Raw genomic sequence first — 19,608 nt, 5'->3', positions numbered from 1 at the left:
TGTGTCCACAGCCCACAGAGACAGTACAACAGGCGGCAAAGCACAATCCAGTTGGGAAGTAATTCAACTACGAGGGGCTCCCGGCCAGGTCAGGAACCTGAGCCACGGGCCTGGGACGTCTCAGAGATGCTCAGTATTCTGTGCCTGACTTCGCACATGATTTAAAGCTTGAGTCACATTCTGTGAGTTCTCAGGTGTGTTTTCACAACACTGGATATTTACTCAGGCACAGGTGCCACCCTGAGAGGCCGTGAGAGTATGTAGCGCCATCCTATTTGCAGAACCACGTGTCCAGGTTGCGTAGTTTCTTCTTAGGTAAAGCTCTGGCTGATCCGAAGCCTCCAGCGCACGGGTGATCAGCCGGGTGGCTGTAGCCTATCGGGTGACTGGGGCAGCTCGGCTCGGGTGAGCACACCTGACGGCGGCACGACAGGCAGTCGGCTTTCCCCACTTCCCGATTACTGGGCGTCATAATGAGATGACCTCGGGCATCGTCCAGTCCCGGTGTAGGGCAAAGAGGGGCAGCCGCTGTGTCCACAGGTCCAAAGCTGCCTCCTGAGGCCAAGGGGAGGCGGGCAGGATTAATGTCTAACCACGTGCTGGAAGAGGTTGTCGGTCTCTAAGCCCATGGTCAAACTGCAAAGTCCATTGCAGCCGCCCCACGGCCTTGTGCCCCTCTTTGCTCCGTGGAGGCCAGTGCCGCCTGGTCCACAGTCTCAGCAGCCCGCAGCCCACGCCGGCGCGCTAGACATCAGCGTACAGGCCGGGCTAGAGGGTAGGGACAGCGATAGGAGTCAGCCTTAGGAGCTGTCTCTGTGATATGGAGAATTCCCTTAAACTTGATGGGGTGCCGAGCGCAGGGCACGGTCCACGCAGCACATACCCAGCGCTGTGCCTGGCGGGGGCCCACCCAGCGGGTGTCTCCCACAGCGCTGGGGCAGAAGGAAAGGTGTTTATGGGGAATAAGGGCAGGTCTTGGGTGTTTAAGATAGGCACACTGAATCCCCATGGTGGATAAAAGGGTCCTGGAGAAGGTTGTTCTGGGGCAGGGGAGGGGGCCCTCAAATACCCTACTGTTCCCTAGTCCCAGGGGGTCTAACTATTTGCAGTGCGGGGTTCCCGGGTTAACACTTTTTGGCATTTTGTGACGGTCTGTGCCCTAAACCTTAAACTCCGAGCAGTCGCCCCCCATGGACCTTGGGACCCCAAGGGCTGACCGCCTGCGTCCTCGGGGACTCCCTCTTCCCCGCAGGCAGCATGACCCAGCAGGAAGGCCCCGCTGTGGGGTGGTCATGGCAAGCGCCCAGACAGTGCTGCCGCCACCCCACCCGAGAGGGAAGACGTGCAGCTCAGGGAAGGGAGGTCAGTCACTGGCGGAGAGCGAGTAAAGGGCAGGCCGGCCGCGGTGTCCTGGTCTGGTTCCGCAGCCCGGGTGCCCAGCTCCATAGCCACTAGGGAGAAGCAGAACTTCCCAAGGTGCCTCCCATGGCTGGTGGCCCCTAAGCCACGTTGGATGGACGTTTTCTTATTGGCAAAAGGTAAAAAGATTTTTCAAAAGGAGGGGCAACAATCTCAGGCTACGCAGGAAGAGGTAATAACTTATATCCGGCCAAGATAACATAGAAAAGAAAATATATTGGGTATAAACTCATCCCCCAAAGCCCTCAAACATTCTCTTTAGCTTCTATTGTAAGGTGACAAGCATTTCCATTTTCACCCAATATTTTTGCTTACCTTAGCAAGGAATATTTTGCTTAATACATAATTCTTAATAAAGGAAGATGCGTCAGTATAATATTTCATATACTTGGATGAATTTTAGGGTGAAAGCTAGGCAGAACAATAGAAAAATTCATATTATGATGTCCAATTTAAGGCTTTGTTGGAAGCTGAGAGTAGAACCCATAAAAACATTGATTTTAGTAAAAGGTACTAATAGCAAAAATTCCTCAGAGCCATGAAGATTAGTCTTCTAATATTCTGTTAGAAGAATTCTGACTTCAGTATTGTGTAAGCTGTTTTCTTAATACACATTGACCCTCTGCCTAGGTGATATTCATGGAATAGATAATACATTTGGTAACACCAATATGCATCATGCAAAAACATAATTTGTGTGCAATTTTGGGGAGTGTAAAATAAAAGTTGTTTTAAATGTCAGAAATAAAAACCCATAAAAATAAAGTATTGCAATCAGAGAAAAAATTCAAAAGCTGGTGTCATAAAGGAAAACAATTTACTTGTGCTGGTACCCTTAATAAGTGCCCCAAACTGTTCCAGCACTGTTACATTCTCTAATGATATTACCGTATGTGGCACATCTCATCTAATCTGTTAGTAAAATCCTAAAGTCACTTATGTCAATCTCTAATGCAAGCCAAATGAGTCTTTCCAGTAATAAGAAGCTTCGCAGAATTAGTTTTCGTTTTGCAGAAAATTGCCATTGGGGCTGGCACTTTTATCTAAAAATTTCACTCGTGCATAAGCAAAAAACTCATATATTATTTGGTTACATTCCATCAGTATGAGAAATAACATTGTGAGAATTCTATGCATGCTAATGATATATAGAAATCCACCTGCTTTCAGATAAAATGAGTTTAATTTTCTGTTGCCCACTGCCTGGTTGGCCTTTCATAAATTACTTATGCACAGCTATTATTAAAATAGAGGAAAAGCAAATTAGAAAGTCCTCCTATCTCTCCACTGGATTTAGCCAAGGCAGGGCTGTGACAGCTAGAGTCAGCGTTTTTGAAAAAATTCTGCTCTCTTGAAAAATTTTGCATCTCTATACAATTCTATACCACTGTTGTAAACGTTCTGACCTGCCTTCTTACCAAATTAACCTAAATCCTTTCTATTTTTCAACATTAATGGAATCCTCTAGAGTCCTGCTGATATATATTAAAATATATTTATTGGTTAATTTGAATTCCAGCATTTTGTACCTCATTTCCAGCACCCCTGTTATATCTGAACAACCTTGAGCTTCAGCATTAAAAACTTACAAATTAAGATACATACAGTACGTCCTACAATTATCAGATCAAAACAACTTAACTTTTATTGGAGGACAGAATGGCAAATTTAACTTTCTGATAAAATGGAAAAGGAAGGCTGCTTGTGTGAAAGAATTAATTGGATTTCAAAGAGTGTTTTCTAGCTAATGGTGGACCTTTATTGGCCAATGAACATTTGACCTCTTTGTTTTAAGAATAGGTGAAAAGTTTTTATTCCTAGAGGGTTTTAAGGTTCAGAGTTCCCCATCACATACGATGAATTTCTGTAAATTGTTGTACTTAGTTTGATTATGATCACAAGTTTCGTGGAATGCATCAGGAAACCATGTCCTTGCGGGCTGAGTAGATGCACTGCTGGGCTCTATGCTTTCGCTGCCAGGATGTTGAAAGGGCTGGCGAATCACTAAACCCTAAACTTCAACTGCAGCTCTAACTGAAAAATATAAAGTAAATAACAAAACTTCAAGTCATTTCATTAAATTTCAGTAAAAACAGATCTATTTTCAGGAGAATTGCATTTCAACCTAATTCTGGAATATAAAATATTCTCATTCATTCCTGTTGTTAAGATACCTCTTTACAGAGTTCTGATACCAGCTTCATGTGGAAAGAAATGTGTATTTTTAAGAGAGTATCTTCACAGCATATCCTTAGTACAAATACTATTAATACAGTTACAAATTAGCATTTGTGGTGTATGTGTGAGGTGGGAGTATAGGGTCTTGGGAAAGTCCGTTGGAATGGGGAAGGGGAGAACATCTTTATCTCATCTCTGCCTTGAAACCAAACTGGCCATTTTTCTTCCTTTTTAGGAGAAATCTTTCAAACAAAGGTCACAAATACTTATGCTATGTTAAAAAAAATCACCAATGAAATAAAACCAAGCAGGTCAACTCTAAAAGTATATAAATGAATCTGAAAATGATGCTGTTGTAAAAAACCAGAAAAAAGCCTTATTTTCAGAACTTTCCACAGCAATTTTTAAATAGGGCCATTTCTCTTCCTGGCAAAATTTAATGGCAGAGTATTTGTTTCCTGAGAGCCCTAGATGAAGAATACTATTTAAGTATCCACTATTATTAATTCTAAAATCCATTGTGTAATTATATCTTCCTATGTTGGCTTAAAATACAATTTTCTGAAATTTGCCAAAGTGAAATTCATTAGTAATTGAATTTTGTCAAAAGTCTCAAAAAAACAGAATATAGAGTTTGAGATCAGCTAACAACTTGGGCCATGATATGTTAGTTCCCTGTTTATAAAAAACTTAACTGGCTGAAACCTTCTTAGATGTCCTGTTTTGACCGTGGCAATGGTGATTTGAGCCATAAAAATCTTGGGGAAGACAAAGTTTTATTCCCCAGGCTACTGCATAAACTCTAGCTCCTGTCTGTGGTATGAGGCATCCATTCAAGGTATCAGCATGTTTTGGCAATCATGTAGACACAGTTTCCTAAGAGGTTTGGAATAAGAAGAAATCTAAATTAAAAATAGAAAAGGAATCAAATTGGCAAGATTATTCACGTTAAACACCAAAATAAAGCCCAAATAAACTAATCACATGCTTTTTCTCAAAAACTTTAGCTTGTTTTTTCTGTTCTTGATTAATTCATCTGTTTTTTAAATTAAAACATCTGTTTTTAATTACAAACCAAGTTGCTTTTTAAATTAATCCATCAGTTAATTGATCAGTTATTACTCCATAAATTGCCTGAGAGGCAGCATGCATGGAGTAGTGAAAGCTATGAACTTTTGAATCTAACAGATGCAGATTTGGAACTCTGCTGTGGCATTACCTAACTACATTATTCTGGCCACTTGTGCCTCAGATTCTTCATTTATAAAAGTGGAATGACAATACTTATAGTTTGTTGGGAATATTAAATAAGACTGGGCATGAAAATGATTGGCATTTATGTGTATATTGGTGATCAATAAACATTAGGTATTCTCTAATGCATTAAACTATAGTTATATAAAACTATTTGTGTTTTTCAAATGTTACAAATTTTCTGCAGTATATTGGTATGATTTGTGTACATAATCTGTATATCCATGAATAAAGCAGAGAAAGGTTTTTTTCCAAAAGAGAACAGGAATTTTGAAAATACTAAGCATTTCAATACATTTTTAAACAAGAAACCCCTGAGATGATCATTGTAGCATCTGATGAAAATGAACAATGTAAATGAAAAAAATAAAGATCTCCTTTCCTTCCATATTCCAAAATAACCATTGTCGACATTTTAATTTTTTCTTTCCACCTTATTTCTGTACATATATTCATACTTTTTTTTACAAAATTGAGATCATTCTGTACTTAAGACTGACACACATTTCATTTTAACATTACCTTAGCACTTCCCCATTTATTAAATCATTTTGTAAGCATACTTTTAAATGCAAACATTTAATTGAATAGCCATACAATAATTTATCAAGCCATTTACTAATTTTGGATGCTTAGGTTGTTTTAAAATTAGTGTTACCTTATAAATTCATTGAATTATAAGTTCTTGTCCACATTTCCTTATCTTCTTAGTTATTAACTGATGTAAACATTTTAAAAGTATTTAGGATTCAATGCCATACTCCAGAAGAGCTGTAGCTCTTTTACTCCCAATAGCAAACTGTGAGAATATCCTTCTCAAATCTTCTTTGCAAAAGTTGAACATGTTTGTTTTTAAAACACTTGTGAATTTGAAAATTGAAGAATTTAATTTCTATCCAAAGTGTATGAGTGTCAGTTTTCTGTAAACCTCATCAGCACTAGGCACAAGCAACAAAACAAAGGTATTTTATATGTTTATGCTTAACTTATTTCATAAAGCAAAAGGTATATTTGCTTTAGTAAGACTTTTAATTGCTAGTGGGTTTGGGCTTTTTTTCGGTTTACTGAAATTTTGAAAGTCTCCTCTAGTGAACTGTCTTTTCTTATATATTTTGCTCATTTATCCTTTGGCATGTTTATTTTTTTCTCAGCGACTTGTAAGAACTATTTATATATTAAAAATATAAACCTGTTATCATTTTACATGTAGTTTGGCTTTTAATATTATGATGTTTTAAAATTTTGGCCTTTTGTATAGTCAAAAAAGTCATTTATTTTTAATATTTTAAATGTTAATATTTTTATAAATATTACTTCCAAATATCTCACTCTTAGAGATAAGAAAAAGTACTGCATAAAATTAATTCCAATTTTTATAGATTATTTTTTACATTTTAAGTAATCCATCTGAAATTTATTTTTATATTTAAGATAAGATTTTAGCTTTATTTTTTTCCCACATAGTAAATCATTTTTCCCAACCCACTCTATCTGAATAAATCTCATTGATTTATTACACTTTCTGACTTGCTTCTCAACTGCAGGTATTTTTTTGCTAATATTGTATTCCTTGATGTAATACAAATCTTTGTTATTTTATCACTGTTTTGTCAATGTAAAATAATAATAATTACAATAAATGACAAGTTGATAAGTACTATCAGTTCATTCAATTCAACGACTACCTTGCTTGGTAGCCTTGGGTTCCTTAATCCATTTGGATATTTTCTCCTCTGTAAAAGGGAGATCATATCACCTGGTGAACACTATGGTTGACTCCCCAACATTCATTCCACTCTTTAGTGGCCAATGATCATGGCCTTATCATCCTTGGCAGAGATAGTTTAGATGTGGGCTGTATAAGCCAAAATGGGCTAATCAGACTTGAGAAGTCTTGCTTTGGGGCTTCTGGGGAAGACGCTTCCGTCCTCTGAATAGATAGGCAGAGACAACCTCTGCCTCCCTGTCTAAGCACATACACACTTTCTCCTTAGACATGAATGAAAAATCTTGCTGCTGCGAACCATCTTGAGAGTGAGCAAACCAGTCTTGAACTAAAGTTGGCTCAAAGAGATGGGAAAGCTGAGAAGGTAAGATGACATGACATCTGGATCCCTGACTGAAGCCCTCAGAACTGGGCTATGAGCCAATACCATTCGTCCTTGTATAGCCAACTGGAGCCAGTTTATGCTACTTGTGACTAAAGTCTCCCAACTGATCTGTATTACATCTTTTAAGCATCATGTGCTAATCAAATGGGAGCACAATTTCAAAGTGCTTTAGAATATTGCCCAGAATGTGGTAATAAGTAGTTGCCCTCATTAAGATGCCATTAGTTTCAAGATAAATATTGTTGCCATTATGTGTGAGTTAGTTATTTCTGAATATTGACAATCCAGTAGATTTATTTGATGGTTTATGTATAGGTATGTAATATAATGTATATTTTTATATATGTAACATTGCATGCTGTATCCATATAAACCTTCACAAAATTAGACATGAACTAGTAAGATATAAAAATAAAATAACTAATTTAAAAATAATGTTATTTGTTCACTTATTTATATTATAGAAAACCCTTTCCCCCACTATAATAATAACAATTTTATTTATTTAATAAAAAATCTGCTGGGTTACACACCAATGTCAAACACTTGTCATCTCAAAAAATGTCAACAAATTTGTAACAGCTGTCCTAAAAAAAAAGTCACTGCACACTTTTAAGTTCATCCATTCCTCAGGCACTTTTTAAGGAAACTATTGGCCATCATCTGCAATACACAGAGATTTCCATGGTCACTCCCAACTACCTCCAGATACTGTAAAGATTCTATTCTTAAAAGTAACTTTTGTATGTATACTTAGCCTCACACATAAACTGTAGTAGATTGTAATATGCTGAATGCATGTGCTTGAATTAAGGCTCTCCCATCAACCCTCTGCAGTGCTGAAATCACTCACTCCCTCAACTTAACACAACTTTTATGATAGGTTGACCAATTTAGGGTACCATGTCAACTGTAATTCCATATTATTAGAGTTGATTTTCTTTCCTTTTTTCTTTTCTTTCTTTTTAATATTAAAATAAATATGAGCATAAACTTATTTTTCCAATGTCTTATGCCCTCTTGGCCTGTGAATACCTCACATTGGAATGGATGAACTGCTAAAAAGAATTTAACAAAGCCTATACATTTTTCAGAACAGCCTCCATGAGATAACATGTCAAAAACGTTGAAAAACAAATCCTAAACAATAGACTATGTTAATTAATAAACCGTTATAAATGCAGTGGCTCTTGTTATTCTAGCTGCAGTATTTATTATAAATTTTGAGATCACAGTAAAAGGCACAAAACAAGAGTAATTGGTGCTAATGTAGAAATTGAAGAAAAGCAATGTTAGATCAATGATCATTTCTGCTAGTTAGAGACTAGAAATAGGAACTTATCATGATGTAACAAAACTTTATTAAGTGTCACTTCCACATCATACTTCCACATCACACTTTCCACGTCAATGGAGAGCCAATAATATTATCATTTATTTCTAGAAAAATACAGCTGTTTTTTGAAGTTAAGGCAAAAGTATCATTGCATCCAGGTACTCTTAACTCTTTGCAACTGAGTTGTACCATATAGTCAAACTTCACTGTGCCCTAAGGACCAAGCCCTCAATAATCAACCCTACTTAATGTATTTTGATTGGAAATTTTTAGTATGAGTCTCAATGATTAATTGACTAAATAAGCAGCCTCTCCAAGAGTCTTTGGTAGATGGTTATAGGTTTCTCTCAGTTGTGTAGACCATTTTGCTCTACCCTAAAACGGCCACACACAGTTGTCCGTTTGAGTTCTTGCTTTGCTTTTTATGCTGTTTCTGCTTTTTGTTTTTCTTCTGTAGTGTTATTTCTTGTTAATCTACCAAGTTCTGCTTGTAGGAAATATTCTTTTATGGCCCTCCTCACCTTTCCTAATTTACTGCTCCTAATCAGTTCTGGATGTGACATGAGTCAGAAATGTTCATTAAAGATTAGATTGGTTTTGCTGGCTGGTATAAGATCTCTTCTTGGAGGAGAGTGTCTAAATTTCACTTCCTGGGCATTATATATGTTTCAATTACTTCACCTTCTTTTCTGGCTTTGGGGTTGGTAAGAAGTCTCAAGATCCAACCTTGAAAATTGTTAAGCTGTCACTCAGGCACATAGTGTTTCCTGCGCTTGCTTTTGATGTCATGGATTCCTTCAAAGCTATAACATAGCTATTATTGATTGTTAAACCTTAACTCTCACAAGGATAAATGTAATGCATTTCCTGTTTTCCTAATTTCTTGACTGATTCTTCTTAGGATATGGGGTTTTGGAAAACATACAACTGTCCTAAGAAATATCAGGAAGAAATCCCTTCTTGAAACATTAGTGATATGCTACTGAATTTTTGCAATTCTTTCAATCTAAGATGAAATAACTAAATTTTAATAGACTGAATTTTTTTTCCCAAATTCTGGAAACTCAGTGTCATTGCCTTAAATTTTGGGGTGAACTTAAATGAGAGGTGAATGAAATATTAACAAGTAAATGTGACATATTTATTGTTTGTCCCACAAGAACTTTTGAATTATTTGAATATTTGCCAAAATTAGAGTTAACATTGTTACTTGATATTTGAAATGCCTTTTGTAATAGATTTTTTTTGTAATTTTCTGAAATTATTTTAGAACATTTCACTTGAGACTTTACCGACACTTGTTGATTGCACAGAATGAAATCTAATAACTACTATTTTTTCTCTGCTTAGTTTTTAAAAATTTCCAAAGCAATCTCTCCACATCAGGCCCCAGAAGGCAACAGTGCAGGTGGCATACTTATTTTACAGATGAGAAAACTGCGGCGTAAAGGATGTGGCTAGGGAATGACACCAGGGCAGGCCTGTAATGGCAGAACTGGAGACAAGTGTGGGATCCAGTCCAGTGCTGCTTGTCCTTCATCAGAGAACTCGGGATAGGAAAGTGCATGTTGGGATAAATGCTCCTTGGTTCATAAGGGAGCAAGTCATCATTAACTGAAGTAAGAAGCTGGCTGCTGGGGACCTTGGGGATGCGGAGAAGACCTGGCACGTGTCAGTGTATTTTTATGCTTGGTCAACCTGCCTGTCCATGAAATGGGTGCAGGAATACTTTTCCCTGTCATCTACATCTGCTGTATGTAGATGAACTTCCCACTTGAAAGGTTTAAGGATAAATCACAAAAAGAGTGGCACCTCCCATCTAATTCAGGGACATTGGAAATAGGTCTTTGGCTCTCTTCTCACGTGGAGAAGGCCATGGGAACAGATAAGGAATTCTGCCTTGCCACTTCAATTCTTGAAAGAAGTCTTTAGGCTGACATACCACAGATCAATATGTACAACGTTTTACAATAACCAGTCCCTTGTCCCCAGCAGCTCATTTTCTTTTTATTCAACACAGAACATACTCTGGGAACTTAGTAAAGGGCATGCTACAATATTAAGGATTCTATAATTAATCTTGGCCAGGATTTGAATTTAAATCCTTTACTTTTCAGGGTTTAATTAAAGTCAGAATTATTGTGAGGGGAATAAGGTATTTTCCTGCCCAGCCGTATATTAATGGTTTAATGTGTAAGGATTTCATGTTAAAAGTTTAAAACATATTTGGAATAATGTATTTTCCTTTGATGTCAGGAAGAGTGCAGAGTTATCTTGACTTATGTAAAAGGAAATCACCTTTGATAAAGAAAAATGGTCTTAAGGCAAATATTATTTTAACTCTTCACAATTCTTAGTAGCTCTAAAACACTCCACAAAATTGTAAATATAATTATGGATACTATACCAAGATAAATACTGCAGATTGGTGGCTTTTGGTTCTAAATTACCAATTCATTTTAGATCACATTTTTGAGTTAAATTTAACTCTTTGGGAGTTGATACAATTGCTGAGGACAATTGTGTACTCAAATGGCTTAATTTTAGGTTTCCTTTCAGCTTTAAGAGGTAGTTCAATGCAAGTTCTAGAAAGTAAGCTGTACGAGAATAATCATATGTTCATGTTGACAACGTACTCTAGAAAGAAAATATTGTTTGTTTTCTGGAAATCGATGTTTCAGAATTTTAAATTATGTCTATTAACAACATTAACACTTTAGATATCTGTAGCAACTTTCGCCCTAATAATTCGAGTGCTTTTCATTTATTATCTCATTGTATCTTAATATCACCAAATGTGCTTTATTATATTTCAAACCTGCAAACCAATGTTAATTGAAAATAGCATTATAGAACTTAAACCTTAAAGAGACATTCTAATCCCCGAAATCTATAAACTTTAGTAAAAAGGCAAACTTCCCAAAATGCACTGTCATAAAGGAATATTCTTCAAATTTCACAAAGAGGAAAACAACTAGATTACTTAAAATCCAACTAATAATAAATAATATCAGCAAGCATAAATAAAACAGCCAGAAATACTATAAAGTGAGCCTTTGATTTTTGTGTAAAATAAAATGTGTTTCCATACTCGAACAAGCTTATAATCGTCTGCCCCCCTTCTTCCCTAAGTGTAGGAAAAAAGGATGAAGTTCTTTTGCTTTTTCCTCTGTTTTGTCAAAATAGAAATCATAAGATAGTAGGAGAAGGGGCCAAAGAAGCAGAGAGGAAAACTGAGGGCCAAGTGGATGAAATCTGGTTGAATACATTTCCCCAAATACAAGTGTTCTCTAAAGTTGGCTTAATCAACGTCTCATGTAGTGGCAGCACTTTAATTGTTACTCATTTCTATATTCTTCCTGAAAATGGAGACATGTCTGTTAATTTCAAGAAGAGTATAACTTTCAGAAAGCTCTTAGATTAAGGCCCAGTGCATGGAAAGGAATGTATGAGCACTCAGAAATGTTTAATTTAAAATTGAACTTTGATGATTTCCCTTTTGATTGTCACCAACAGCAAATCCTGTAGTTGTATCTCTTGAAATTTACTGTGTTTGGGTCGAACAGCACAGGGGTTAATTTTCCTTCCAACTTGCCCTGGGCTTTTGTTAGAAACTGGGAAAGCATTTCTCCCAATTCCCAAGCAAGTTATTCAAGGCAGCATAAGGCAGAACTCAAGTTCTTCTGTTGAAGGATTTATCATTTCTCAAACCATAAGGAAATCTAAAGAAGTCTGCCAAACTGTTTCTCTGATGCATTCCCCACCCCATAGGAAAGAGATAAAAATGGAAGATTTACAAAGCAAACTACAGTGTATGTCATACATATATATATATATATTTAAGAACCCGCCACTTTGTCTTATTTGCATGAGCACAAATCACTTTCAACTTAATGCCAGAGAAAAAGGCAACATTCCCTGTGATGACTTGCTGAAAAGCTCACTGTATTTGTTTGATAATGGATTTTAGTTCATTGTCATGTACTTCACTCTTCATCAGCAGAAGCACTTCAGGGTAAAGAAACAGGCTTTTACCACACTGGAACAAAAGCTATATAAGAAAAAAAAAAATCCTGAGCAGATGGAATATTATTTGCATTTGCACAAATAGTGCTTTTTAGCACAATTCACATTACTCCATTGTGAGCTAAAGTAAGCCAGATGTGTCTACAGCATGCTGCAAACACAGAATCGGCTTTTTGTTTGACAGACTCAGAGGTCCCAACCTTATGATATCTTAGTACTTGTATATCCATTAGTTTTATTTCAGTTACTTTTCAGTAGGGAAAAAAAGATATGGCACTATGCATTCAAGTGGAACATTGCACAGAAGGTCAAATTAACTATTTTTTATTTTCATGAATAAGGATCAAATAGGTTTCAGGTATCTGAATGTCCATCTTGAGTCTAGATGATGCAAAGTTAAAAAAAAAGAATGTGATGTAATAAAGATCATTTCTCTGTGATTACATTCAACAATCTTGGCATATGTTTTTTTCTTTTGCACTAGTCATGCAAAGTAGATCAATAAATTATCTGACTTGATTAAAACAGAATTTTAGAGATGAAAGGTATCATTTGACATGGTCTAGTCCAACTTTCTCATTCTACAAATCTGGAAACTGAGACTCATGGAGATAAAGGGCCTGGAGAGGGTGGCTGGATGGGATCAGGGCAGGTCTCCTGCTTGTGAATCTCATACTCTTTCCATATACCAGCATTTTATAAAATGTTCTACCTAGGCCCCGAGCCCAAATACCTTTGATAAATTCAGGGTTTCACAAAGTTAAACTAACACATTTTTCTCCGCCTTTAGCATGTGCCATTTGTGTTGTACCTCTCCAAGAACAAGTTAAGAGTAGCGCACTTCTCTAAGTCCCAGAACTCCTTTTCAGCATATATCAAAGATCGCTGCTTCTGTGGAACATCTTTTTGGGGTTGCAGCAATGGAGGACTACCCCTTCTCTACAATGAAAAAATAAAAAACAAAATTAAGGAAATCACAAGAAAAATTTAAAATGGCTTACTTCAAATTCTGATAAAAATAAAATAGACTCCATAGAATTAAAAATGAGTGGTATTTTTAAAGATAGAAATTATTTTTTCAATTAACATTTATTTATTTCATTTCTTCAACTAGCCTCTGAGTTCTAGGTTATATACCTTGTTTTACATAAAATAACGTACTGTTTCATCTACGCTGATGGTGAAATAGTGGTTGTTTTCCATCTGTGCTAATCTAGGAGCTAGTAGGGAAACCGAGAGCCATTGTTATCTGCTTTGAAATGCCCGTATCCATTTGCACATCTGATGACTTCATGATGTAGTAGAGGTCCTACTATATATTGAGAACTGTTCCAGGCATTGAAGCTAAAGATGTAACTAAGTGCACTTCTCCTCTAGGAGCTTAGAATCTGGTTAGGAAGAGACCTGCAAACAAACAACCATAACCTAAACAAGTAAACAAAACATATCAAGAAACAAAAAATTACTTTATTCTATATTTCATACCATACTTTATAACATACTTCGTGAACCCATAGTATACAATAGTGTGTATAACAGGATGCCATGGTAGCAAGTGAAAGAAAATAATATATAGACCAGGTCAAAGAAAGCCTCCCAGAGAAAAAGCTACTCAAGTCGAGACCGAGAAAAAACATTCCAACAAAGGCACTAGAATGTGCAAAAGCCAAGAGGTGACACTGAACATGGCACAGTCTAGGGGTTTCAGCATGAGTGCTTCCATGTGCTGGGGCACAGAGTGTGACAAGGGAGTGGAAGACAGAGGGTTTGGGAAGTAAGCTCTTGTTATCTGGATACAAGAGCTGAATAGATTTGGATAGCGAAGAATATATTTCCTTCTGATGTTTTTATGAATGCACTTCACAAAATTGGTATATAATTTTGTTTTGATTTCTTATTTAACATTATATTGCACATATTTCCCTAAGTCATTATATAATCTCGAAAAATGTGATTGTACTGAATGGACAATAATCCACTGTATTACAATTTATTGAACCATTTCCTTAAGGAAGAAGATTTAGCTTATTCTAATTTTTTCAACATAGTGAATATTGTTGCAATGAGTGTTCTTTTAAACAATATCAGTCTGTAATTGTCTCCTTAGGATAAATTCCTAAGATTGGAATTGCTAAGTCAAAAGGCATTCACATCTTGAAGTCTCTTAATAGATAATGCCAAATTGAACTTACACTCTGTATCAATATTTTGTGTTCCCTGTATTCCCAGAAAACTGAGTTTTCCCAGAAAACAGAAACATTTTAGAAAGCATTCTTAAATTAAGAATACCTAACAGGCATTTGAGAGAAAGGAGCATTTGCTTTGTTATTCATTTGGAAGGGGGTAGTTAAATTCAGCGTGTCATTATGACCAAGGGCTCAGTGCTCCTTCACACTCCCTGGACCTGCAGCTCCTGTGATGGGCCCAGCAGGGTGGGATGCTGAGAGAGCCGTAGTATGGGATGAGGTCACCATTCTACTAGCATGTAAATGGAGAACAAATAGAACAATACCTGATCAAATGTTGGACTTCCATCCTTCCAGCAAGAAAAAATCAGCAACCAACATATGCCTCCTTGGATCACTTTCCCCATCTCCATGCCCTTCTTCATTGGTTCTTGCCTTCCTCCCTCCTCCTCAAAGAAGAGATGCTTCATCCAGACAGATTTCTTATATGCTTTGCTTTTCTAAGATCATGTTCAGTTATCTCTTCCCTACACTTCTTTCAATAGCACCTTTTCCACTGTTAAATGACACCTTCCAAAGTATAAAAATATTAGTCTTATATTTTCATACAAATATAAAATGAACACATGGCAAAGATTTTCTTCAACTCATTAATCAATCAAGGATTGTTATTGAAACAATTCAGACTGTTTCAAAGGAGATTTTGAGAAACAGAGATGTATGCAGGCAGTCAGGATTGCTGAAATAAACTTGCTAACAAATGCAAAACTAGTTGAAACTCTTTAAGGCAACTAAATGTTTTATTTGGGGTTATCTTTTTTTTTAGAGCAAAAATCAATTGCATCTTTGCTGAACAAAATTCACTTGCATTGCTATTGCTGAGGATAGTTTGCATTACTACCACTGTAAATTTCTACCTCTTCAGAGTTTTAAAATAGTTTAGTCAGTAGAAAGTCAATCAAAAGTACACACCCATATTGATTCAGATAAATCCTGGAGGGTTCACCAGACAACTGCCAGAACTCCACCAAACGTATATTCAATAATCTTTTCTTTGTGTATTTCCACGTCTTGGATATTTTTCGTAACACATCCATGCCCTCCCTTTGGTTGCATACATAAAATTTTTCCTGCTGTAAAACAACTTTTTCTACTTGCTTCATCTTTCAAGCTACCTCAATGCTGCTTTCTATCCTTTCACCAATCAGCATCTTATGAAAGTTGTATACACTTCCTGCCTTCACATCCCCTTACCTCGTTTATGTAGCAAACACTGTATCCTCCTTTTAGAACTGTCCATTCTACTAGAACTGCTATTACAGAAATCCCCAAAGTCCTACATGCCCAGTCTAATGCAGTCCCTGTTCTACTGGATTTCTCAGAAGCACCCCATGTTTCTTGAAGTGTGCTTCTCCTTTCTTTCCATGTCTCTGTCCTCTCTTGATTATCCTCTTACTTCTCAGACTTCTTATCTATTTGTTAATAGATAATATGTGTTTAATTCAACACACATTTACTGAATGGCTGTCAGGTGCTTGACACACAGAATGAGTAAGACACAGGACTTGTCTTCAAAAAGTCTGGTAGGTGAAAATAAGCACATAAATAAGTAATGTTTGCCATTAGTCTAGTGTTTTCTCTGTGTTAGTCACTATAACAAGAGCTTTACAAAAATCTCCTTTATTCTCAAAACAGCCTTGTGTGAGAGAGGGATTATTCTTCTGCTTTTTCACATGGGAGAAAATCATAGCTTAAAGAGTTAGCTAATTTGCCCAAGGCTGTACTTGTAGTAGCTTGTATAATGGAAATTCAGCCAAGGTCTGTCTGAAGTCTGAAGTCTGTGTTCCCGTCTCCAATACTATATATGTATTATAAAAGCTATAATAAGTATACTATTATTTAAAGCCCCAGGGACCTGACTTAAAGGTTGAAGTGCTCAGTTCTCCTAAGAGAGAAAGAGCAGAGGATCCAACAAAGCCTTATGGAGATTTTATGCTTATGCAACGTCATTATAACTGAATATCCATTCCTGTGGTAGACAAAGGGAAAAGAGCCCTCCAAGCTGAGGGATTAACGTGCTTTTTAAATGTTGGTGTTTTAGAATCTAGAGGATTCATCTTCCACCATATTTATTTCTTGCCATATGGGCTGTCTATGAATAATGTCACTCACTCCAGAGGCTGTAAACACTGTATAGATCTATTACCCTCAAACCTGTATGCCTTCTGTGCCCTCCCTATGGATTCTCAGTGCTGTGTTCTTAACAGCCCACTGAATGGCTCCTCTTTGATGATAAACTAGCACTATAAATGAAGCATGTTTTGTTCTCTTCCAGCCAAGTTTTCCTCCTATACTTAGGTTAATCTGATTTCAGAATCTCTTTAGAGATTACTCTTCCTCAACATTTAAAGTACTTTGAAAAAAATCACTAGGAGCTATTGCTTCTCTTTCTTAAATATATCCTGAATCTGTCTTTTCATCCTATCCTCACTGCTATTGCATTAGCCCAAGCTGTTGTTTCCTACCTAGAATATTGCTTCTGTAATGGTACAGAAGCAATGCAGCACAGAGATGGTAGAGTGCAAAGGGCATTGGCTTTGACTTAGACAAACCTTTAAAATAGCATTACCAACTCTTAATAGCTATTCAAACCTTTTGGAGTTACTTGACTTCATTGAGTCTTGGCTTTTTCCTTTGTAGAGAGGGGAGTCATGGTATCTACTTTTGGGGGTTATTGTGAAGTTTTAATAAGACAATGTGCTTGAAGTACCCAGCACCATGACTGGTAAATGGCAGATATCTTTGATGTTAGTTAGGGCTTTTTTCAGTTGCCAAGTGAAAGAAATACAACCCAAATTAGCTTAAACAAAAGAAAGATTATACTGATACATGTAACTGAGAATTTCAAGACACTGCCAATCCATGACTGAAGCAATGTTGATAGGGTTCTTCACCTCTTCTACTTTTTGCCTCTTTTTTCTTATGTGTTGGCTTCATTTTTACAGACTTTCTCAATGTAATGGCAGGATGGCTGCTAGGAACTCTCAGCCAACATCCTTACATATACTGTCTGAAGGAATCAGGAAAGAACCTTGGGGAAAGAACTCAAGTTGGCCCTGCTTAATCACATGTTCATCCATAAGCCAATAACTGTGTCCCAAGAAATGCAGCATTGGGATTGAGCCAACCTTGCTGTTGTGTGGGACACTATGATTGACTGCCTCCCCAGGACACCACAAAGTGAAGATGAAGTGGTTCTTGCCAGGAAATGAAAACTTTCAGACAAAAATAACATGCCCACCACACAGAATTATCTTTTTAAAATATAGAGATTATTATGTCACCCTGTAGATCTTAAAAAGCTGTATATTGCACAGAGAACAAACATCTTTACAGGTGTTTTAGTTTGTGAAAGCTGCAAGAATGCAATATACCAGAAATGAAATGGCTTTTAAAAAGGGAATTTATTAACTTGCAAATTTACAATTCTAAGACCATTAAAAAGTCCAAACCAAGGCAACCAGAGAAAGATACCTTGATTCAAGAAAGGCTGATGAGTCTAGAACACCTCTGTCAGCTCAGAAGACACATGGAAACATCTGCTAGCTTCCTTTCCTGGCTTCTAGTTTCATAAGAATTCCCTGGGCGTGTTTTCCTTCTGCATCTCCAAAGGTCTCTGGCTGCATGGGCTCTAAAGGTTTTTCCAAAATGGTTCCCTCTTAAAGGACTCTAGTAAACAACCCCACCTTGAATTAGTGGAGATCTCCATGGAAAGCACCTAATCTAAAGGACCCACTCACAATTGAGTAGGTCACATATATCCATGGAAACAATAAAAAAGATCCCACCAAAAATATTGACTTAGGATTGCAGAACATGGCATTTCTGGGGTACATAACACTTTCAAACCAGCTTCAAATAAGCATACCAATCTGCCCCCCAACCAACTATTCTTTCTTCTCTTCCTCTCACATCTACATTCCTTCAACACACATGGCACTTTCCCTTTTCCTGCCTTGTTCAAACACATTCTTCTGCTTTGAATGCCTTTTTGTCCATGTTAGCTTGTGGATGGCCAATCTGTCATTTTAGACTGCAAATGAATCTTTTCTTTTGCTGTAGGCAGCAATCCTCTCCTTTTGAGAACCTATGTCTCTTTCACTGCAACTGTGTGTTTCTGGAAACAGATCAGAAACCACAGGACCCAGCTTAGGCCAGTCATCATCTTGTGACCACAAAGATTGGTCTAAGGAGGAGCATGTAACCCATGCTGGGCCAGAGTCCTTCCTAGATTCAAACCAGGCAAGAGACGCTTTCCTTCTGGATCATTCATTTTGATGGATGTTACCATGAAGCTGTTAGCAACCATGTTCCTTAATACAAAGAGAAGGTTCACATGAAGTAATGATGAGGCCAACTGCAAAGACAAGCAGACAACAGAGATGGAAAGAGAAAGCGAGCCTTGGCTTTCCAGCTCTTGGCCTCCCACCGTCCCATAAACTTTGTTTTTGCTAAAACTACTTTGAATTGAGTCTCTGGCAATTGAAAGCAATAGTCTTCTAAGGCCCAGCTTAAGTATTTCTATATCTAGGATGTCTTTCTGGACTCTGCCCTTTAGGTCCTCTTATATTAAACTGATTACTTTCTATATGTAATATATAAATGCATATATATTTAATTATTTACCTGTTTTGCTGGGTTCTTTTATTCAGTATTGCCATGTTTCTGTGCTAGACCTTCTCAGAACAAGACTTGGTACACAGTAGAGGTTCAAAAACTGTTTATTGAATTGAATTGCCAAAGGTCATTGAAAGAAGTGTTTTCTTCCCATTTTGCCAAATATGTATTTCTCCCTCCATTCCAAGCTCTGCACTGATAATAGAATTACAAATAATCTAAAACATTTCATTAAAATGTAATTTTTGAAAAAAATCTGTGAACAACTTGAGAATATGAGCTACATTTGAAGCAGAAAAATGTTGTTTTCAGTAATGAAATCAAGTCATTTCTTTGTCTCACCTTTAAATAGCAGGTACAGATTGGTTTATTTGCATTTTCTTGGTTAATTACACATTTTGGAATGGTCTTTCCATGTGGA

At 36.9% G+C, this 19,608-nt stretch overlaps 1 long non-coding RNA gene across 1 annotated transcript; it reads left to right on the top strand.

The window, feature by feature from the left end:
* Window positions 1–397: 397 nt before the first annotated feature.
* Window positions 398–13,350, top strand: LOC143682544 (uncharacterized). Its single transcript, XR_013175180.1, has 3 exons — window positions 398–775; window positions 6,846–6,941; window positions 13,115–13,350. It is a non-coding gene; the product is annotated as an uncharacterized LOC143682544 (long non-coding RNA).
* Window positions 13,351–19,608: the final 6,258 nt, after the last annotated feature.

The sequence above is a fragment of the Tamandua tetradactyla genome, chromosome 5 (genome assembly GCF_023851605.1).
Source record: "Tamandua tetradactyla isolate mTamTet1 chromosome 5, mTamTet1.pri, whole genome shotgun sequence".
Taxonomy (NCBI): Eukaryota; Metazoa; Chordata; class Mammalia; order Pilosa; family Myrmecophagidae; genus Tamandua; species Tamandua tetradactyla.
Note: the sequence above shows the minus strand (reverse complement) of the source record. Positions and strands in the feature narration are given on the sequence as shown.